This window comes from Piliocolobus tephrosceles, chromosome 1, assembly GCF_002776525.5.
Source record: "Piliocolobus tephrosceles isolate RC106 chromosome 1, ASM277652v3, whole genome shotgun sequence".
Taxonomy (NCBI): Eukaryota; Metazoa; Chordata; class Mammalia; order Primates; family Cercopithecidae; genus Piliocolobus; species Piliocolobus tephrosceles.
This window is the reverse complement of record NC_045434.1, coordinates 163,438,169-163,462,451: the sequence shown is the minus strand read 5'-3', so window position 1 is coordinate 163,462,451 and position 24,283 is coordinate 163,438,169. Positions and strand designations below refer to the sequence as shown.

Genomic DNA, 24,283 nt, shown 5'->3' with positions numbered 1-24,283 from the left:
TTGAATATGTGTAGGTAGGCTTCTTATCTATCGGATATAAGGTGTTCTGTGTGCCAATAGCCACAAAGTTCTTTTCCAGACATACTTCTTTGGTTTGCCATATCTCTTTGCTTTCCTGCTATCCTGCCTGTTGACTCCTCTGTCTCTCTTTTGCTGTCTTACTCTCTTGCTCTTCACTTGATTTTGAGCACTTTGGGCTTATTGGGTTTTGGTGGGAGAGTTAGACCTTTCTTCCTTTTCCCAGAGCCATTTTGTCCAGTTGAAAGCAGATGCTGGGTAAGATCTTAATGATCCTATTTTGTTTTGTTTTTTTTTTTTCTGAGATGGAATTTTGCTCTTGTTGGTCTGGCTGGAGTGCTATGGTACGATCTCGGCTCACTGCAACCTCTACCTCCCGGGTTCAAGCGATTCTCCTGCCTCAGCCTCCTGAGTAGCTGGAATTACAGGCGTGCACCACCACGCCTGGCTAATTTTGTATTTTTAGCAGAGACGGGATTTTTCCATGTTGGTCAGACTTGTCTTGAACTCCTGACCTCAGGTGATCCACCTTCCTCGGCCTCCTATCCTGAGGTCTTAATAGTAGGTTCATACTTTGTGACTTGATCCTTACTTCAAAGCTGAGTTTCTTCCAGGTCCTTTCTTGCTAGAAGTATTTCTTGATTTTATATTTTACTAGTTGGGACTGGGAAACAATTGCCTCTTTTAATGATGTAAATCCCTGGATTTATAGATTTTCTCTATTCCATTTCATTCCTAATTGCAAACAGGCCAAATTTTTCTGAGTTCATCTTTGAATAGCTTGTGGTAACTTTCAGAATGCATCCAACAGCCACCAACACACACTACTCACTTTCTGTTTTACAATCCTTTGCTTTAGTTCATCAGGTTCATGATCTGCCTTCTGCATTATCACAGGTGATCTGTTTACCAAACAGATCACCATCCCTTCAACTTCTGATAGCAGTGTTATTAGTTATCTCCCTCTAAATGATTGTTTAGTTTTATTGTTGTTATGCTTATTGTTGTTACTATATTAACCCATATCTAGGAGCCAATTTTTATATCAGTCAGGATGGTTTAGGTTATGCTGCCATAACAAACAATCCTAAAATCTCAGTGGCTTAACAGTAAATTTTATATTTTGCTCATACTACATGTTCAAGTTCATGGGGCTCTGCTTAATATGCTCATTTAGAAACCTAGTCTGAAGAAGGTTTCATCTTGACACATGCTTCAACAATTATTCCATCACTTTGGTGAACTCATATTGGCTTTAAAAGCTCCCTCCTAGGAATGACACTTTTTTATTGTATTTACATGTTATTGGCTAAAATTAGTCACATGACCATGCCTTACTTAAGGGGTGCAGGAAAGTGCAATCCTATTAGGTACCTGGAAGTCAAAGAGCTGGAAATGCACACTTCCGTATACTCTAGGTTATGCTGTGTTAGCCATCCAAAAGTCTTACTGGGTTACAACCACAGAATTGTTTCTCACTCATATTGCATGTCCACTCATATGGTTTGGTTGTGTCCCCACTCATATCTCACCTTGAATTGTAATAATCCCCACATGTCAAGGATGGGGTCAGATTGAATCATGGGGGCAGTTTCCCCCATACTGTTCTCATGGTAGTGAATTAGTCTCATAAGAGCTCATGGTTTTATAAGTGGGAGTTCACCTGCACAAGCTCTCTTGCTTGCCACCATGTAAGATGTGCCTTTGCTTCTCCTTTGCCTTCTGCCATGATTGTGAGGCCTCCCCGGCCATGTAAAACTGTGAGTCCATTAAACCTCTTTCCTTTATAAATTTCCCAATCTCAGGTATGTCTTTATTAGCAGTGTGAGAACAGACTAATACATCTACCATAAGTTGGCTGTGACTCTGATTTACACACATTATCTTTGCTCAAAGACCTTGGTTAATGAAGCACCCTCTGTCCAAAACATTACTGTCATGGCAGAGAGAAAAGAGCATGACTCTTAAAGCTTATGCTGAGAGCAATTTACGTGACTGAGCCTGATGTCAGTGAGGAGGGGCAGCAAGTATTTTTGAATACTATTGCAGCCTACCACACCCTCCACTCCACATTCCCTCCATTCCTCTGAGTCGCTGCCACCCCAAACATTTTCCATCCCTCTGACAGTTTCCTGTCTTTGCATGTACTTTTATCCCTAATCAAAAGGCTACCTGGCAAACTCCTATTCACCCTTCAGGAGCCAGCTCAAGTAATCACTACCTCTGAAGCTTTCCCTCACCCCATCTCGTGCTTCACCTCGAATAGTTATTATCCTGTTTGGCTGTCACCATACTGGGTACATACCTGAAGTAGAGAAAGTTTTTCACATGATCTTGTAAATGTCTTCTTAAATCCCTGACTCTAAATCCAGCAACTGTGTCTTATTCTTATTTTGTATCTCCAATGCTTAATACAGAGCGTGGTATTTGGAAGTATAGAAGGTGCTCAGTAAATGCTTGCTGATGGATTTTTTTAAAATAGCCTTTTCCATAGTGGAATGAAGGGGGTTTTTTAATGATTGAGTAGCAATAGTACCTTGTTTTAATACATAATATTTGGAAAATGTCAAATTCCCCTGCTGAAGCCTCCTTAAAGGCATCCTATTGGCTTAAAAGAGCTAGGACTTCTCATCCCACTTTTCTCCAGCCACACTGCCTATGGCTGAATCAATCAGGATAGCCTAAGTTATGCTATGATTAAAAATATTTCCAAACCTCAGTGACTTAAGAAATAAAGATTTTTCTTGTTCCTACATGCTCATATGCTATAATTAAATCTTTTTTTTCCCAAACCTCAGTGACTTAAGAAATAAGTTTTTTTTTCCTGAGCTCCTTCTATATGTCCATCAAGGGTTGGCAAGCCCTCTGATCACATCACCTTCCTCTAGGACCCAGGCTGATGGAAAACCCACCTTCAGGAACATTTCAGATCTCACGGTAGAAGGAAAGGCAACTTTGAAGAGTCTCATCTCAACAATTAAGTGTCTTTTCCTAAAAATGTCACATGTCACCTCTCACACATTTATTGACTAAAACCAGTCTCATGGCTCAGCCCAGCCAAGCCACAAGGGGACCAGGAAGCACAATCCTATGGTGACCAGTCCTGATGACTCCCACACTAGCCTTCATTTATTCCTCAAATAAGACAAACTGCTTGTTGTCTAAGAACCTTTATAAGAGCCCTCTTAACCCTTCCTTGTTTTTGGCCAATTTCTATCTTTCTTTGAATGTTAACGTAAATGACAAAGAGGCTCTCTGTGATTTTTCCTAATGTGCCCTCTCTGCATGTAAATTCGATTTCTCCTTATACTCTCATAAGTCCCTATAACTTTTCTTTGAGAAAGATTATGAACACCCCTTTCTTACCTTCAGGAGTTAAGAACCAGCTGAGAGTTAGACACAGGAATCAGATGAGTGGGGATCAAAATATCAATGTGGAAGTTAATACAGACTGGTTTGGAGGGTATGGCAAACAGGAGGCCACAGTTTATTTCCTGGTTGGCTTAGTCTCTTTTGTGTTGCTATGAAGGAATTCTTGAAGCTGCTAATTTATAAAGTAAAAATAAGGTGTATTTGTCTCATAATTCTGCTGCTTGGAAAGTTCATGATTGGGCATCTGCATCTGGTAAGGGCCTCAGGCTGTTTCTACTCATGCAAGAAGGTGAAGGGGTTCTGGGTGTGTAGAGATCACATGGGCAAAAGGGAAACAAGAGAGAAAAGGGGGAGGTGCAAGGCTCTTTTTAACATCCAGCTCTCCTGAGAATAGTTAGAACTCACTCCCTGCCTCACCCCCAGGGAGGGCATTAATCTATTCATGAAGGATCTGCTCCCATGGCCCAAACACCTCCCATTTGGCCCCACCTCCAACAGGTGGGATCAAATTTCAACATGAGGTTTGGAGGAGACAAACATTCAACCCATAGCACCGATGTTTCACCCATGCATTAAACTTACCTACTGGTTCCTGGCAATGATGGACAGTTGCAGGCCTTCTCCAGAGGTACAGTGAGAGTATTCATCCTTTGGACGAATTGACTCTGAAAAGAGAGAGCCAGTTTCTGAGGGGGGCATGCATGGGTCTTTCTTGTGAGCTCAGCAATCAGGTAACTCAAATTACTTTTCTTCCCATGGGGAGTATATGTAAAGGATGGAAAGAGAGGATAAGAGGGTTATTTTAGCAGATGTCCCATCATGGAAAACTGAGGCCAGGGAAATGGTGATTTTCTCTTAACAATAGAATGTTTAAAAAAGTATTATTCTATATTTCTTTATGTAATTATGTATTTTTTGTTTTTTAAAAAACTATCTTATTAAAGTCCATTTCACACACTAGATGCCAAGTGTCAAAAATATAGAAAAACCATATCTTTTGGTCTCCACTGTATCCATAGCATCTAGCATGCTTAGCACAGGGAAGATACCCAATAAATCTTTTTTATACATCAGAACCCTTGTGGAAGTCCTTTTGGATTTTCTTCAAGGTTTTTGTCAAGGAGGAATGTATGACTGTTGTATATATTATCACATTTATGGTGATGCCTTTTCTCTACTCAGAACTTCTACAAAACCTATAGGATCATAAAGTGGCAAGAGTCCTTAGTGGTCACCTTCCAAGTCCTGCCTTTCTTCCAATGCAGAAATTCCTTTGCTAACATCTTCACTACTTAAATACTTCTAGTCACAAAGTAAGGACACGATGCCCAAAGCCAAGAGTAGTAATTCTACGAAATGCTACTGGTTGGACACCATTGGGTCCCATCACTGGGAATATTGTGGGCATGAAATTTGGAAAGCAACTTGGCCAACCACAGATATCTGTGGGAAGGACAGCCAAATGGTGAGAGGCCTGAAACCTTGTCTTGTGGAGAAGAATTGAATAAACTGGGATTATTTGCCTGGGAGAAGTGTGGGTTAGAGAAGGCAGGGGGAAGACCAAGAGAGCACCCATAGGAGTCTCTGTAGGTTTTGAGGTCAGATCTAGGCTAATGGTTAGAAGTTAGAGAAGAAAACTTTCCTATATTTAAGAAAGAACTGTCTGAAGTTAAAATTATTTATCAATAGGATAGTTGCCTTAAAAGTAGAATTGTAGTTCCCCTGCCCAACATATATTTATTATCTTCTATGTGCCAGAAATGATGCTAGGTTCATTTATGATAATTCCTTGTGAACCCATTGTACTTATAGTAATCATCATTTTTATTTTCAATGTTCATAAACGCCATCTTAAAGAATCTCATTTGGAATTCAGGAGTGGTATTAACATCACTGTTTCTCATTTCTGGAATTAATCTTTTTTTACCTTCAAAATTCATAAACCTGGAATGATACATTCTCATGTCCACTATTAGATGGATATTTTTCTGTCAAAATAATGAGTGTTTTCAGTATCCGTAAATCAAAATTACCTGGTCTTGGGATCACTTGAGAAGATTAGGTACTCCCTTACCAACTGTGGCAGAAGAACTACAAAGTTTTCACTAAACCTCTTTTATTTTCCTCTTGTATGTACAGATAGACTACATTTCCTGGCCTCCTTTCTAAATACCTGGGGCTGAGTTTTAGTCAATGCAGTGGATGTGCTGTGTGTCACTTACAGGCTTGGCTCACAAAACTGTCTCTATGCATCTCCTGGTCTCTGTGACTCCAAGGTCATAGAGAAGGGCAGGGTCACAGATGGGAGTCTAGATCTCTGAATAACCCTGTGAAAGGTTATTTATCGACCAGAAATATTCTCAATAGGATTTTGATGGAATGAAGAATCAAATTTATTGTGTTGAGCCACTGAGATGTTGGAGCATATGTGTTAAAGCTGCTGCTGTTTTATTTCAGTTAGTGCTGCAGGATACCCTCAGTGAAGAAACAAATGTGGAACTGAACTTAGGGATTTTGTTCTGCTCTTTCTAGTTTGAAGAAAAGTAGTGGAGGAGGCAGAAGAAAAGAATATAGCATTTAATTGTGCTGAGGTTCCTTTTACAATGCTTTCTTCCCATCTAATTTTTAAACTTCATGAGGCATGTTGCCATGTCTTACATACTCTTCCATATTTAATCTTTCAGTGGGTATTTATTGAGAATTGTAAGGTGCTTTGGGGATTTCAGAAGAAATACAGATAGCACATATTGTTAAGTATTTTACTCATTTATTCAAAAAATTTTGAACAATTACTATGGGACAGCCATTGGTAATCACTGGTGAACAAAAGCTGTAGTACCTGCCCACAAGTTGGGGTCTAGCAAGGAAAATAGAATAAAGAGGCAAGACTAGTCCAGTATGGCAATGCTATGAAAAACAAGGAACAGGATGCTCTAGGTGTCCTAGGGAAGTCTGACAAGTGTCAGGGTCAGAGAATTGTCCTCTAGGAACTGAGTCCTCCAAGATGAGTAGGAGTAACCAGGAAAAGAGGAGACAGTGGAGAGAGAAAGACTATTCTGGAAAGAGGGAGTGCATGTACAAAGGCCTGGATATTATTGAATATGGGGCATGTTTGGAGGGACAAAAAGGTAAACTGGAAAGGAAGAATGGAGAGAATGAGCCTGAGAGGAGGGCCTGGTAATATATGTATGCATATACTTAGTAAATGCATTCAGAAGGCTTTGTGTGATGTACAAGTATAATATGTAATATGGGTATGCATTTACCTAGAAGGAAATATGGCTGATTAACCATCAGGATGTCAGTGGTTGTGATTTTTGGGTAATTTCCACTTTCTTATGCTTCCCTGTTCATTTTAAAATTGTCTACAACGAACATGTATTCCACTTGTAATTTGAAAAAATCAGAATACATGTTTCTTTTTCTTATTAGTCATGACTGCACCTGCTGTCCCTCATTGGATCCTCACAGCAGTCTTCTGAGAAGACTGAGGTTCAGAGCTGATACGTGGTGAAGCTGGAATTAGACTTCCTAAGGTCCCATTTATTCTACTTTCCTCTCCATTTCGCCTGCCTTCCCTGCAGTTTTCTAAGTAGCAGTGATGGCTTTTCTTGGAACTACTGCCTTTTAACACAGTGTTGCCTATTTGTGTGTATGTAGTTTGCAGCATGGAGAAACTGGGTCAAAGTTCTTATAATACTGACCTACCTAGGAGGCTTTCCACACACAAAAGATGGTCCTCAACCTACTGGGCTAGGTAGACTTATCTTTTCTGTGATATTATCTTATCCTTCGCCAGTTATTTGGAACTTGAGGAGGAGGCTATTGATAGGTTTTTAAAATGCAGTTAGGGAGGTGATTGTTCCTGATTATTTTATCAACCCACATCTTTCTTGACTAGCATGTTGGTGCTTGACCAAACCAGTGATGATGAATATTTGTAATGAATGACAAAATACTTGAAAGTCTGGAAACATTGTGTTAGCATTCTCTAAATCACGTTGTGGCAACAAACAACCACAGCATCTCAAAGGCTTAAGACAACATGAGTTTATTTCATAAGCATGTTACATTTCCTTCCTGATTTACACCTTAGCTCTTTACTTGAGACCGAGGCTGAAAGAGCAGCCTCTGTCTGAGATATTGCTGGTGTATGTCACACACGAGAGTGAGAGCTGTCACCATGGGGTGGCTCTTAAGGCTTTACCTACGGGCACTTCCACTTATGTTTCATTGGCCAAATTGTGTCACAGTGCCACAAAACCAAGACTGAGACGGGAAGAAGAGACGGCCTGATAGGGAGGGGTAGCAAGTATTTTGCCAACACTTTCAGTTCTCTGAGTCTCAGATTCTTTATCTGTAAAGTGGAAATAAGACAATTATGGAATAGTCAAACCATGGAATATCCTGTAGCCGTTTTAAAGAGGAGCTATTTATCCTTATAAAGATGAGTTGACCTAGAGGAATGCCCATGATGTAGCATTAAGTGAAGAAAGGCAAGTTTCAGAGTAATGTGCATAACATGATCTCATTTCTGCATGAATTGAAACACCTATATCTGAGTATATCTGTTTATGTGAGAATACTAATAAAAATAGCTGATGTTTAATGAGTGCTTTCTTCATATGCCCAGCACTATGTTAAGTGTTTTTTTTTTTTTTTAAACATGCATTTGCTCCTTTAATCCTTGAAAAAAAAAAAAACAGCAGAAAGTTATATACCAAATGGTTATCATTAGTAACCTTAGTCAGGGGTAGGATTAGAGAGAAGATTTTATTCACTTTAAAAATTAGATTTTTGTAAATTTTTACTTGTCACAATAGGTAGGTTAATTAGCTCTTCTTATGAAACAAACCATCACAGAATCTGAGAGCTATACGATGTTAATCAGTTTATTTTCTGCTCTTTGGTCTGCAGGTCAGTTGAGGTGGCTTCACCTTCCTAAGACCTAATTTGGTCTTCTCTCCTCCCCATTACAGCTGCCACCCTTACAGTTTTCTAAGTAGTGATGATGGCTTTTCCTGCAACTGCTAACTTCAGTGCAGTGTTGCATGTGTGTGTAGGTAACAACCTGGAGGAATGGGGCTGAAGGTCAAATTCAAATGCGCTCCATGTGTCTCATTCTAGAACTCACCCTAGAGAGGTCGAATCTACCAGGGGCATATTCTTCTCAGAGGAGACACTGGGGTAGATGGAAGGATGTGAAACTTTTTAAGGCCAGGCTTGGAACTGTTATCATTTCTGTCCACATTCTATTGACTGAAGCAAGTCTCATGGCTAAGTTCAGTATCAGAGCTGGGAAGTCATGGATGTTGCAGAAGGAGGGAGTGAATATTGTAATCTATCACAATAAGCATAAATTAATTTCTTAAGAAACAGAAACAAAAACAAAACAAAGAAAAAACTAATAAAGTGAAGAAAAGAGAACACTTACTAGTGATAGTTTAAATTGTGTTTGATATATTGCAGTTACATAATGCATTTCTTAAAAATACAAAATCCTTATCTACATTTATAATGAGCACAGTGATATTAACATGGACATTTAATTAACCAGAATACCCACTATCTAGTAGGACAGGTATGAATTTACACCAGCTTGGCTTATGCTGTCTGTGGTGTGACATTCTAAGCATAATCCAGAGATTATGGCCATCTGCAATCCAAGGAACTGAAATCATGAAATAAGACTTTCAGACCTGGAAGGGCTCTAGTGCCCACTGCAGGCATGTGCCTCCTAAGTTATAGGAATAACTGCTTTTGCCAGTTATAGTCATTCTCTCTATTGGGTCTGTCTCACACTGCTGAAAAATGGTTATGGAAATCAAAATTCTGTCATTTAAATAATGGAGACACTGAGCACACCATCCATAACTTACTTGAGTGATGTAGTAAGTTAACATCCAGAGATGAGATGGAAACCCGGGTATCTTGAGTAGTCCCAGGGTCTTTTACTTTGTTTCTCTGAACAGCACAAACATCAAGCATATGGATCATTTGGGAATATTCACTAGGCTCTGAAAACTTCCACTACTCTCTTGAAAAAATGTATGAATTCTTCTACTGCTTCCTTTATTCTAAGAGAACCCAGGCACTTCTTACAGCAACTACCACAGAAACACCAAATGACACAGAACACTGAAATAAAGGGTAGCATGTTAAATTTCTCAAAATACTGCCCATGGAATCGGGCTTGTTTTCATTTCCTTTTTCCTCTAAATAATTTAGAAAATATCTGCCAATACACCTTATAGGAACCAACCACATACACAAAAAATGTTTTATTAAGGAATTTATTAGGATTAAGATTTGTGTTTCCCAAGTTTCAGTCACTTACTAAAAATCATTGTTTCCATTTTGCTATATCCACTTACATGTCTAAAATCAATTTATTTGATACTTTTCTTTAAATGGATTCACTTTTTTAAAACTCAAAGACAAATTTTATAGGAGATGATGAGTACTGTTGTAAATGGATAACAAGCGTCAATTGTCATAAACATTTAGACAACTATAAATATAACTACAAAACTATAAAATAAATGTATGTATCTACCACTGAAAGTCGTCTCTTATCCTAAAAGTAACAGGCCTTTTTCACTGATATAGTGAAAAGTATGGATGGGCTTTGGAATCAGGAAGACTTAGATTTGAATCTGAACTCATTTCCTTGCCAGTATTGTAATCTTTGGTAATTTCCTTAAATGGACTGACCACCAGTTTCTCATCTGTAAAATGGAATAACAAAAGCTATCTCATTGTGTGTGTGTGTGTGTGTGTTTACAAAACATCCAGTGTTATTCCTGGCTCATAGTAGGAGCTCAAAAAAATTTAGTTATCTTTTTCCTTTCCTCAATATTTCTTTCTTTAGTTTTCAAAATGACATTCATGAATGATATTATTAGATAGAGAAATGCTATCAGGACAGTATTAATTTTTCCCAGAATTACTTACTGTTTGATTGCCTAACATGTGCTGGGAACTGTGCTAAGTGCCATGGGTAAAATGAAGACTGAATAAATGGACTTGGAGTTGAAGACTTGGGTTCAAGTCCTAATTCATCTCCACTGAATAAGTCAGTTAATATCTCAGAGCCTCAGTTTTCTCATTTGAAAAGTGAATGTGGTGATTGACATTTACTTCAAAGAACTTACGTAAGGAATGCCATGATAGCTTATGGGAGAGCCTTTGGTGAACTGATAGAGGCATTTCTGTTGTAACATTATATACAGGATCCTGAAATAGTTTGTGTTCTACAGAATTGTACATTAAAAATAACAGCACTTTTGCAAAAATAGGGTTGGATAGACCACAAAAACCTGTACAATATTATGACCACAATAATAAGATTAGGATATTTATCCTGATAAAAATAATTGAGCTAAGAAGACTTGTTAAACTTTGAATAACTAAATGGATACACAAATGCCTATATGCTGTAGCAAATTTAGGACTGTACTTTAAAACTAGTGAAGGTTGCTTGATGGAAGGCTTAAGGAAGGGATGAGGTGCTTAGTTGTGTAGGCAAGGGCAAATGTTCAAAGATAGGAAAGTACCATGCCAAAAGCTCTTCCAAGAAGGAGCATGTGAACAGACAGCCCAGCATGATGGGGCTGGGGTGGGTGAAGGCATCATGTCCAGTATTCCCACTATCCACCTCTCTGTGGCAAATGTATTCAACCATGCTAGTGTAGCTTCTTCTCAGCTGCTGCTCCTTGGTGCAACGAATCTTTGACATCCTGGGAAAAATCCAGCAGCTTGCATGTTATTGTGCTATCATTCCTCTAGTTATCAGTCTTGCCTTGTTTTACAGTAACGTGTGTTACAGGGTCACGTATGTAGCAGAACAGTCCACAGATGCAGATGAGGGGTTGCAGCTCTCAACAAATCCCAGGCTTCATGAGCAGAATAAGCAATGACTCTCAGAGATATAATTAAACAGTGAGAGACATGAGTCTCTCCCTCTGTCCCTCCCTCCCTTTCCAGCCTGACCAGGCTACTATCCACTCCCCTCCTTGGTTTCAGGTTTCCTTTTCTTCACTAGCTTGTGAGCTCCTTGAGAGAGGGCTCTGTTATATTCCTCTATGTGCTCTGAGGGCACAGCACAGAGGCCCCAGAACAGAATGTTTGCGTTACAGTTGAACTTCCTTTTTAAGTCAAGAAAAATCCAGGACCCACTGAAGAGGTTCCAGACCTCATTGAGCGCATCAGATCCACTGGACTACCATGAGGGCCAGGATGAAGACACTCCTGAGACAGGGACAGTGTTTCATTCAGTACCATCTCCTGCATCTCTCTTGGTCCACGGGAACTGCTCAGTGGGTCCCAGCCCTACTTTATCCAAGAGAGGGACATGATGGGGCTTGCAGAAAATCCTCCTTTTCAGCCCTCCTTCGTTTCCCTTCCTTGCCTTCCTTCATTCCTGTCCTCCCTCCCTTCCTTCATTCCTATCCTTTCTGCCTTTCTTCATTCCTCTTATCCTTTCCTCCTTCCTCTCTCCCAAACTCTTTTCCTTCCTTCCTGTCCTCCATCCCTTCCTTCCTTCCATCCTTCCATCCTTTCTTCCTTCCTCCCTCCCATCTTCTCTTTCTTTGTTCCTTCCTTCCCTTTTTCTTTCCTCTCTCTCCCTTCTTCCTCTCTTCCTTCCTTCTTTCCTGTCTCCCCTCCCTTACTCCTCCTTCCATCCTTCCTTCCCTCCCTGTCTTCTCCCGTTCCCTCCCCTCCCTTCTCCCCTCCCCTCCCCTTCCCCTCCCAATTTGTTGAGCCCCTATTCCATGCCAGGCACTAGACAAGGCCCTAGGGATAAAGTGGTGAGCAAAAAGGCATGAAATCTGCCTTCACAGTGCTTCCATATTGCCTGTAGTTTAAGAGCTTAACCTCTGAAGCCAGGTCTCCTCGGTCTGATACTTGGCTCTTTCCTTTACTCACTATATGGACTTGGTGAAATTCCTTTCTGGATATCAGTTTTCTCTGCTGTCAAATGAGGCTCATATCAACCTATTTCAGAGAGTGATTGTGAATGTTAAATGAATTGGTATGCGAAGTACTTAGATTAGTACCTGACACAGTAAATGCCCAATAAATATTAACAGGAATTGCTAGTATGATAACTGCTATATAGAGACAATAAGTCAGCAAATCAATATAGAATCACAAGAAGCAATATGTGTTATGAGTGAAAAGAACTGGGTGGGAATTGCCTGTAACTTAGAACTATGCTTTCCCTGGGGTGTAGCTCTGGAACTAGTTAAACGTTTAAACATTATTTGACCAAAGAGTTGGCAAACGGTTGTGCCTATGGATCATGAAGATCTCTAAATATCTTCTGGTTTTGAAGAATAACAGTGGGAATCTTTTTAAAGAGAATGATCAGATAGGGCCTCTCTGAGGAAGGGGTGTAGATAAATGGCATAAACACTGAAACTGGCAGAAGGAGGGTAGTGTGAGAGAGGCATTACAGTTGGAGGAGAGATGGGAATGGTCACAGGCAGGAAAGAGCCACCAACAATGATCTGGTGTTGAGGACTTTGCCCTGTGGGGTCTTCACTTGGCCGGTTTTATTAAAAGAATCTTTGTTCCTTGACTGCCAGTTAAAGTGTCACTCTATGTGCAGTCCTCCCCTGGGGCTTTCGCATACTGGAGACCAGGCAGTTACCTCCCATATCTTGACAATTCTAGCACTCATGTCAGGTTATTACCATGAGCCCCTCTGTCCTGCCTGCTGAACTCTACATCACTATGTTGGCTAGGCCATTGTTTCATTTCTTATGTTAGGCTTGAGAAAATTTCAGAAAGGAAATATAAGAACAGGCATTTCTAGGTACTTTGGTCTAAATTAACTCCCAATCTCTAAGGGTGGCTTTTTTGTTTGTTTGTTTGTTTAACTTTGAGTTCTGGGATACATGTGCAGAACGTGCAGGTTTGTTACATTGCTATACCTGTGCCATGGTGGTTTGCTGCACCTGTCAACCCATCATCTGGGTTTTAAGTCCTGCATGCATTAGGTATTTCTCCTAATGCTATCCCTCCCCTAGCTCCCCACCCCCCAACAGGGCCTGGTGTGTGATGTTCCCCTCCCTGTGTCCATGTGTTCTCACTGTTGAACTCCCATTTATGAGTGAGAACATGTGGTGTTTGATTTTCTGTTCCTGTGTTAGTTTGCTGAAAATGATGGCTTCCAGCTTCATCCATGTCCCTGCAAAGGACATGACCTCATTCTTTTTTATGGCTGCATAGTATTCCATGGTGTATATGTGCCAATTTTCTTTATGCAGTTTATCATTGATGGGCATTTAGTTTTCAATCCCTAAGTTTTAATCAGTATATGGTACCAGTTACATGCAATTTGGGTAACCTTGGTCATGTCATCTCATTTGCCTGCTCATTCACAGATACTTATTCAACAAATACCGATTGAGCAAGATGTATGTGCCCGTATGACAGATAGATAGGTCACCTGGGGCCTCAGCTTCTCCACTGATGAAGACTTGTGCCAGATCACTGGCTTTCAATGCAGTGTGAACTCCTAAGCCCTATTTTATTAAACAAATTAGAGTGGATTCAAGGTTATTCCTCTAATAGCTTCACTCCCTGGTATACTGAAGCTCTCTCAGGTGAACTAGAAAATGGTGGAGTGACAGCTGTAGACTTGGAATTTTTGTTATTATTACCCAGAACTTAATTGATCTCTGCCTGAATTGTTACGCTGTGTGAGCCTCACTTGCCACAAAGTCTTCATGGAAAGGATTGAGAACTGCCGAACTGAATGTTCTCTGAGATTCTTTCTAGCTCTGACATTCTAAGCGTGCTGAGACAGTTTTTCTTTTTTCTTTGTTTTCGTTTAACACTGTTTCACATGCGCATTTCTAAGACTCCATATGGCTGATTTCCTTGTCAGTCTCAGAAATAGTGCTTCAGTTTTGCTTAGCAGTAGTCCTATTGGTTCCTCTCTTCCCTTGATTCCCTCTACTTTTAGGGACTTTTTTCAGAGCCTTCATTTCAGTGAATCCTAATGGTGTGTGTGTGTGTGTGTGTGTGTGTGTGTATTTGTCCACACTCAAGGTCTTTATCTGGCACCTACAGGCACTCAGCATCTACCAATTGGATGAATTAGTGAATTCTTAATGATTATCAATAACTTCGTTTCACACACACACACACACACACACACACACACACACACACACAGAGAGAGAGAGAGAGAGAGAGAGAGAGAAATCATAACCTTTGGCTTATTTTACTTCTTTTTTGAGGGTATTAATTTTCAAAACGGAATCGCTAGATCCAAAGTTTAGGAGCAAGTTTCATGCTTATATTACTAACTACCAGATTATTGTGTTGCGTCTGTTTTATGTAAGCAGTAGTTTTTCTGATAACACTTGTGTTATTTATAACATTATCTTAAATAATCAAATCAAGGAGTATTTTCTGTCCCTTTTTTCTGGGTGTCAATATTCTTTCTATCCCAAACTCTAGTTGTTTCCCTAAAGCCATCAAATAAGAGGTTTGTCCTCTGAGTTTAACCAGAGAAAAAGAAATGGGCTGCTCCTGCTCTCCACCCTTTGCAATTTCTGTGATGACGATGATGATGATGATGATGAAGATAACTATAACAACCCCATGATAATATTAATAACCCCATTGACAGATGAGGAAACTAGGGCTCAGAGAGGTGAAGTGATTTGCCCTCAGTCACACAGCTAGATATTAGCAAAGACAGGATTTACATCTGGTTCCATCAGACTCAGAACCTGGCCTCTTTCCACTAAACTACACTATATCACTCCCCACATGGAAGTTCAGGGTCAGGAGCCTGGGGAGTAGCAGGTCTGTCAAGTTCTGCAGGGCTGAGCTGTTTATCATTGTGGAGGACACTCATCACTGCGCTAATTACATTAATTGCTGCCCACTCTGTGGCTAGGTGGGTGGCTTAACAACACCTAGCAACGTGGTAACATGCCTGGGCCTGTCTTTAGGCATGAAAACATCTGACTTTTTTTTTTTTTAAACTCCTTCCTGTGGTGTCCAAGGATAGTAATTACAGGTTCTATTGGTTGGATGTTAGTGATTCTCTAGACTGTAGGGAAAAGGTCAAGACTATGAACTTTGCCCTCCATCAGCCTCTTTACTGGAATCAGGAGGGAAGCCGAAGATTTCTTAAACATCAGCCCTGTGCTTGACACTTTATTTAAGGGATCTTTTATAATCCTCATGATTGCTCAAGAAATAGGAATTATATTATTCTTATTTTGTTTATGAGAGAACCCAGTCACCACGTTGGGGTCACATAGCTAGCATAGCTAGCTAGGAGAAGGTGGGAACAGGCTTAGAACTCAGGACTATCAGTAGACAAGTTTAGTCTCCACAAATTTATCTACACCACAGCGTCTCGTAACAGGAGACAGTGTCTGTCTGATGTTTAGAACTGAATTATAGGAAGACTGAGTGTAGTTCCAGATAACAAGCAAGGCATTAGGAGCTGGTGTTTTGTGGAGTTCTCTATTGGTAAAGGATGAGTATATGAGATGTCAGCCTTCCAACCTCCACTCCTTCCCTTAGTTTCTGAAGGATATTAACGGAGTTTTCCAGTTGATTTTTAAATAAGCAATTTCAAGACTACCTCTGTCTACTTGTTGGGAATGGACAAGATGGTTTTGGCAATTCATCATAATTGGGTAAATGACTTAATTTTCAGAGACTCAGATAACAGAAGATAATTTAGGAAGTAATTGACTTTGGAATGTTGTGTATTCTTGTACTTTATGGGTGTGCCCATATCTATATGTGTAGGTATATATGTCAATAAATGTGTGGTGCATGTGTGTGTGTGCATTCTTCAGGAAGATTTGGAGTAGTAGTGGACTTAGATGACTTGGTTCCTTTTATACTTGCTATTTGTCTATAAATGAAGTTTAAATAAAGTTTAGTTTGTATACTAAAACTCAGCAACTACATCATATGATCATACAGGGTAGTAGTTAAGATATATGAAGCTGAAGCTAGGCCAGGGTTTGAATCTTTTTGTTTGTTTGTTTGTTTGAATCTTGGCTCTGTCACTTACCAGCTGCTATGACTTGGACAGGTCACTTAACCTCTCTGGGCATCATTTTTTTCATTTCTAGAAGTAGGGATGATAACAGTTCTCATCTCATAAGGTTCTTCTATGCCAGGGAGGCTTTTGAGACAGGAACTATGTCTATAGACTTCTCTGCACTCAGCCAGAATGAAGTTTGGAAAAAACAGGCTTTGGACTTAGATAATGCCTCGATTCTGATTCCAGCACTCCCATGTTGGCTGTCTGACCTTACAGAAACTATATACCTTTTCTGGACCTCAGATTCCCCATTTACACAATCAAGGCTCCTGATTTCTACCTAAAATGATTGCAATACCACGAGGTGAGACACATGAGACCTGGTGCAGCAGTAACACACAGGAGGGATCCAGCAAAGGTTGGTTCTTTTTCCCCCTATTCCCATCCTAGGGTCTTACATTTAATAATTGGTGACTGAGTTCTTGTTTGATATGTAAAATACATTCTTTTCTCTCATACTCCATTTTTTTCTTCCTTTCCACTCGTTTTCCTTCTCCCTTTTCGTGACACTTCCCTTTCTTTTCCCTTTTGGGTCAGTTTCTATCTACTGCAATTGAGGTCCTCTGTCCAGGTCACCATCCATTGTCTCCTGGATTGTGGCAGCAGCTTTCAAACTTGTCTCCTTGCCTCCATCTGTCCCTGTTGTTTCATTCTCCATGCAGGGCAATCCTTCTGTAACCAGAACCAGACCTTGCTGCTCCTCCGTGCCACTCCCTCCGGTGGCTTCTCATCACCATGGCCTGCAAGACACTGTCTGACCTGTCTTCTGGCACTCTCTGACCTCCCTCTTAGCTCAGTTTGCTCCAGCCTCAAAGGCCTTCTGGCTGTTACTGGAACTTTCCAAACACATTCTTGCTTTGGGTCTTTTATAAATATATACATATGTATATATATATACACACACACATATATACACACAAACATATATATACACACACATATATGTATACACACACACACACACATATAGTTCTCTCTTCCTCCAGATATCTGTAGGCTTCATCCTCTCACTTCCTTAGGCCTCCACCCACATGGCACCATATCAGAAAGGCCTTCCCTGATGACTTAATATTTTAAAAAAACCCAAGCACTCCCAGTCCTCCATTTTAGTTTTCCTCTTTTCACTTATCAATGACATATTAGACACTTATTCATTTACTTATTTATTTTCTCTCTCTCCTGAGTAGCATGTGACCTCTGCAAGAGCAGACTTGGTTTTGTTTTCTGCTGTGTCCCCAGCACCTGGAGCACAGTAAGTGCCCAATAAATATTTGCTGGATTTTATGAATGTGTGCATCCCCTTTATGAAATGGCAAGGAAGAACCTGCACTGACGCTTCAGGTGATTTGGGGCCTGAATGGGTCACTGATCAACTTTCGTCTTAACCAAACCAGGGCGATGAGGAGAATTAGGTGGCTGCTCAGGTGCCCTTCACACACGTACCTTTGGGTCCAACGCTGTCTCGTCTGCGGTGATGGCGTGCCTGGCTTTAGTGCTGTGCTTTGTACCATAGTTGTGATGTTGTCTAGAATTCCCATGGCAGCTTTACAATATGATTACTTTTGCTCATATAGATATTGATTACAGATAAAGATGACTCAAGGTTTAAATTTAGCCCCACCACAATAAATTGAAAGTCGGAGGTGTGCTACCTAATTGCTCCCAGACTATGAAAACAAAAGCACAATGTCTGCCAGCACTGAATCACTCTTCTCCACCCTTTTTCTCCCTTCTCTTCATGCTCTCTATCTTAATTTTGTTCACGTCATAAACCGTGGTAGCTTAGAAAAGTGAAAAATAACATCCAGAGTCAACAGTTCCAGTCCTGACACCATCACTTGTTCAACTCAAGCATGTTATCCCACCTCCCTGAGCTTGTTTCCACTTTTGTAAAATAGACCTACTTGAAAACAGGTGCTCAATAACATGTGTTGAATGAAAGATGCCTAAGCGAGACAGCATGGGTAGAATGTCTAGCCCAGGGTGAGCACTCAATAGATGCTAGTCACCTGCCGTGCGAACTGATGCATCTGACTGTGCTGTCTTCATGAACTTTCTTTGGCTTTGGTCAACCATTAGGATAGGTAACCCAGATGAAAACAGAGGATGGCTCATGACAAGGCCTTTCATAATCAGTCCCTCACAAGGGCTTTTATGGAGGCCCTACTATGTGCACAGCAAGGTGGAAGATTCAGGGGCAGGTGGGGCGTCAAGCCTGTGAGAGGCATAGTTTCTGCTGCTATTGGTGTCCTGTGGCTGCTGTAACAAATGACCACAAGCTTTGTAGCTTAAAGCAACCGAAATGTATTCTCTCACGGTTCTAGAGGGCAAAGCATTTGAAATCAAAGTGTTGGCAGGGCCACGCTCCCTCCGAGGGCCCTGAGGAAGAATCCACTCTCTGCCTTTTGCAGCTTCTGGTGACTCCTGCTGTTGCTTGGCTTGTGGAAGCACAGCTCCCTTCCATGCCTCTGACTTCACATGGTCTTCCTTCTTGTGTGTCTCTGTGTCTCAAATCTCCCTCTCCTTTCTCTAATAAGGAAACCAATCATTGGATTTAGGGTCTACCCTAAATTCAAAATGTTTTCATCTTGAGATCCTTAACTTAATTACATCTGCAAGGACCCTATTTCTAAATAAGTTCACATTCATAAGTATTGGGGCTTAGGGTTTAGACATCTTTTGTTGGGGGCACAATTTAACCCACCTACAGTGGCCTCCAGGAATTTCAGATTAGGGAAAGGAAGAGCACACACAGATGAACAACCAGAGTTTCAAGTAGAGTTTGTAAGACAAATCTTATTTGAAGGTGGTTAGTGGGGGGCTGATCCATTAATTTTTTGATCTAGAAGTGTTCACTGAGCCCCTGCTATGCTGGGTGCTGGAGATAGAAATGAGGAAGCACAATCTCTGCCTTCAAGGAGTTCACAGACTGCTTCAATAGACAGAGAAACGGGCATTTATAGTTGAGCGTGGTAAGGGCTGTGGTAGAAGTAGACCCCTGATGCTATGGGCATTAGCAGGTCTGAGTTACAATCCTCAGGGCTGGTGTTCAGAGAGGGCTTTCTGCAGGAAGTGTTGTCCCTTCCAAGGCCTAAAGGTTGAGGGAGTAGGAGGCCAAAGTGGGAATGGTTCTAGGAAGAAGGAATGGAGGAAAGACAGGCTGGCCTCTATAGGTTCTGCACTACATAGGGGGCTGGAGAGGCGCACAAGGGATCAGATTGAATGGGATGCTGAAAACCGTAGAAAGCTATGGAGAGCCACAGAAAGACTCTAGGAAGGGGAGTGACATGACTAGATCTGTATGTTAAAAATAAAAATTGGAGAAGGTCTTTTGAGAAAAGTGATTTTCTAGTAGAATTTTATTTTATGCTTTTTTTTTTTTTTTTTTAAAAAAAAGCATAACATATATACAGATATATATACAAGTTATAAGTGTGCATTTTGATGAATGATTACAAAGTGAATAGCCCTGTGTATATACTGCTTAGGTTTTCCAGATGTATAGGTCGTCAGAGTAGAAGCAGAGGAGAGATGGCCTAATCATTTGAAATTTCTCTTCTTCGTCCTGTGGAGAAATGGCTTTCATAACAGAAAGAATCTGGGATCTAGGGTAGAAAGGCTGAGTTTTGAGCTCTGTATCTGGTATTTCCTTTTTGTGTGATCTCAGGCAAATGGCTACACTTTCCTTATCCTCAGTTTCACTATTGAGAGTGGACTAGCTATGTCTTCTTCACTAAGATGGTGTGCAGGTAAAATAGGACAAAGTTGGTAAAAAGCTCTCTGCATTATGCAAAATAGTTGCCCATATAATTCTCAAATTCCAATCTGTCTCAGATATGAACTGCTTCACTTTATCTTCTTCCTTCTTTATGTGACATTTTGACAGATGAATGAGGAGGGAAGGAGGGGAGGGAGTTTCTCTTTTTCTAATGCTTTTTTTTTTTTTTGCTTTTATTTTCCATTTCAAAATGCTAGCCACATCTGGAGTGGCTCTCCTATACCCTTCTCTGTCCCTACTCTTCCTGCTCATTGCTGGCCGTCTCACCCAACCAGGCCCAAAGAGGCAGGGGAAGGAGGGCAGGAATGAGGGCATGAAAAGAGCTTTGAGGTGAAAAGAAGTCCCCTTGTCTCCCTTGAGGGTCCCTGCTGTCCCCAGCTGTGCACTGGGCATTTGGGATGGAGATGGGGGGATGTAGATGGGAAACATGGCATTCACTTTCAGTGTGATGTCAAGTCTGTTGAGGCAAAATGAAAACAGCCTGATAACAGAGCAAGGCCAGCTAAGGTCAAAGTCTTAGTGTCAGAGGCAAATAGCCCCAAAGGAGGCTGGAAACGGAAGAGACCACTTCACTGGGTAAAACACCTATAGAAGGTGAGCTCAGTGCTAGGCTCTCCCTTCTGTCCTCTCATTTTTAATTCTTGGCCTTTTATGCAGTAAATATCTTTAAGCACCTATAGCATATCAGACCATTATTTTATACACATTGTTTTATTTGATCTTCAGAATAACACCAAAAGCTAAGTATTATAATTACCATCTTTTGGAGGAAGGGGACCAAGATTTACAGACTTGTACAAGATCACACCACTGTTAAAAGAAGGAAATAGCTTTGAACCCACACCCATCCAGTCCCACAACTCCTGCTCTTTCCACTCTGCTATACCGTTCATTGAATGTATGTGGAAGGGAGCCACGCGCTTTATCGGGCTGCATCACATTGCATGCATTTTTAGTATATGTGTGCACATGCCAAGAGGCATGTGGGAATCCTGCTGGGTGAGCTGTAATGAGGGTATTTTGAGTGGCTAGATGCATTTTTGCTGGTGAGTCCTGGCTCAAGGAGAGCACGAAAGGAAGCATACAAACCCACTGTGTGGGAGGCTAGTCACACGGTGTGAGGGCTGGTCCTTGAACAAACTATTGGGAAATGGGTCTATTAAGCCCTGGTGAAACTTTATTTTGCTGGGGGACCCCTAGGTTTTTCCATGACTATTTGATTTCTAAAGTATAATTCATTCCCCATTATTTAAAAAAAAATAAAAAAGCAATATTTGTTTAGCACCCCCTGTGTGCCAGGCATGGTGCTTGGTGCTTTACAATATGTGACATCATTTAATTCTCACAAACCCTTGCCCATTAGTGCCACTGTTCAGCCCAGGAAACAGATTCAGGAAGGTCAGGCGATTTGGTCAAGATCGTTCAGCTGGTGTGGAGCAGTGCTGGGGTTCCTGCCCTGTGCTGTCCAACAGCAGGCCACACTGGCATTTTAAAGTTATTGGTGGGACATTCTGTCTTTTAATATAGTTATAAATTATCTCTAATTCATGAAATAGGATGACAGCATACTGATCCTGCCTCTCCTCTTTTAGAAAAAGAGAGGCATTATCTTTTCATTCCTGAGTAACTAAGATTCTTTGCCCCAGAGATAAAAATCTCCATTCCAGGTCACTCGCGTGTCATTGTCTGGAGGGTACAATTGCTACTCTTGCTCTCATTTGGCCCTTTTTCTTCTTCTTTTCCTAAGGTACCTGGCCTCTTTCAAGACATCTTTCACTCCCCCATACCCATCACTATAGTATAAGGCTGCTGAGGTGGCACCAGCCACAATAAGGAAGGCAGGGACCTGTGGCCTGGATGAGCCTGTAGTCGGATAGACCTGGTGTGTATGGAGTCTAGAGGGCCCTCTGAGGTTTGAGATAGACCTAATAGTCTCCCAAAGACCCCTGGTCCCTGCTCACCTAGTACCATCATAGAAGGGAAAAGGTGTCCTCAGTGTCACTGGAGAACATTTGGCCTCGGAGATAAGTGTTTGGGCCACCAGCCCCCTTTAAGAATAGATAGCAATTATGAGTGTCTGGATGGACTTCATTTTTTGCACTGGGCAGATGGATTAACCAAACCATCCAGAAGCAGAATGAATAACAAAGAAGAAGGTCTTTGCAAGTCTAGGGCTTGTCCTTTCACATCTCTTTTAAGGCATGTGAAAGCATCGAGCAGTGGGGAGGGAGATGGGTGGAATGGACATTTGTTAAGCAGGAGAAATCCTGAGATGCTTGGTTGTGTGACCTGGGGTTGGGAAGCCACTCCACTTCACATCTCTGAGTCTCAATTTTCTCTTCTGCCATTTGGCAAAGGGAGTGCTTCCCTTCCCCTTCCCCTGCCCCAGACGGCTGCTGTGAGAATGAGACGAGAATATGTTTAGGGTTTTGGAGTGGGGTCCGAACTCAGAGAAGATGCTTAGGCCAAAGTTAAGAGGCCTGGGGTATACTCCAGACTCTGTCCTGAACTCTGTATCTCTTCTTTCCGGGGCTCCCTTTCTATAAAATGGGGGAATTAGGGTAACTTTTTTTTCTCTCTCTCAATGATCACTTCTGATTCTAAATGCCATGATGCCATGACTGTTTTCTCAGTAAGGATTAGATGCAACTTTTAGGAGATAGATGGACCATTTAATAGTTACCTGTTCAGTCATTCAACAAATATTTAATGAGGGCCTACTACATGTCAGCCACAGTGCTAGGTGATGGATAGAATAACAAACAAAACAGACATAGCCCCTGTCCTCATGGAACTTTTAGTCTAGTATAAATAAGACTGTTTGGAAGAACTTCCTCATCTCAGATAGTTGAAGAAGTTCCAGGGCTCCAAGGGGAATGTCGCTAGTTAAAAGAACAATGTCAGGCATGTGATAGGTGCTCAAATATTTGTTAAATGAATAAATCAATACAAGTACCTGAAGGAAGCTCTTGCAGTGACCCTAGAGTTGGGAGCAGTTCTTTGGAGTCCAGAAAGACTGTGGGAGCTCTGGCAAAGGGTGTATGTAATTGCTAAATAGTTTGTTGAGACACCTGTGGATGGGAGGATCTGCCCCTACCTGCCTGGTTCTCAAGGTGGCCACTTAATGGGAACAACAGTGGCTTCATTTGCCAGGTCTTTTCCCCAGAGGTGGAGCCTATGCAGATGCTGGAACCCAAGGGGGGAAGGGAAAAGTGGCCAGGGAAAAATGCCAGTGTTGGTATGACATTTGGGCCAAGCCCAGAGGACCCTTAGAGATTGTGGGGTCTCATCTGTATCCTGTCAGAGGGGTAACTGAGGCCCAGATGTGATGTGAGGCCACAAAAGAGTTGGTTCCAAGCCATGTCAGGAGGCTGGATGGGGAGGTGAAAAGAACCTGGGCTTAGGAGTTGGAGAGTACTTGGGTTTGAAGGCTGTGGATCCTTGGATAAATCACTTAATCTCTGAATCAGCTTTCTCATCTGTTGAAGAGAGAGTGGCATCTGGAAGATGTCATGAGGTATAATGTGCCTTGGGTACCTAAAATCAGAACCCAGGACTAACTATAGACATGATAGTTGGTATTTATAATTGTTACATTATTAGGATGCAGGTCCTATTTCTGTGCAATATTGAAAGATAGCAATAAGAACAATTTCGAACAGAACTTACAAGTTTGTATAATCTTCACTATACATGAAATAGCGAAACAATGCTGGGTTGATTTAGAGAGGCTTAACTCATTCATTAACCAGCTTAGATAGGCATTTTCCCCCTTCTTTGGGATTGGTTTTCTCTTCTGTTAAATGGGGATAATTTTTATTCTTTACCTCTTCTCATCCATCTATTAAACATACATTGGATGCCTGTTAGGAGTCATAATATGCTTAGTGCTGAGGACACAGGAATAGGACATAATTCCTGACCCTAAGGAGCTCATTACCTAGTGGGACAGTATTAAACAGATACTTAGAACAGAGAATAGTATGTATAGAGCATGGTATGTAGCAGGGGCCTATTCCTGT

At 41.2% G+C, this 24,283-nt stretch overlaps 1 protein-coding gene across 4 annotated transcripts in view; it reads left to right on the top strand.

Moving 5' to 3' along the window:
• The window catches only part of LOC111522630, a 116,322-nt gene that overhangs the window by 2,292 nt on the left and 89,747 nt on the right, over window positions 1-24,283 (top strand). The window contains exon 2 of one of the 4 annotated variants that reach the window (XR_002725295.1): window positions 16,670-16,715. The exons of the other annotated variants lie outside the window; for them this stretch is intronic. The gene's annotated coding sequence lies outside the window, so the exon portion shown is untranslated. Of the gene's footprint in view, window positions 1-16,669; window positions 16,716-24,283 lie in introns of those variants that run through there. 4 annotated transcript variants of the gene reach the window in all.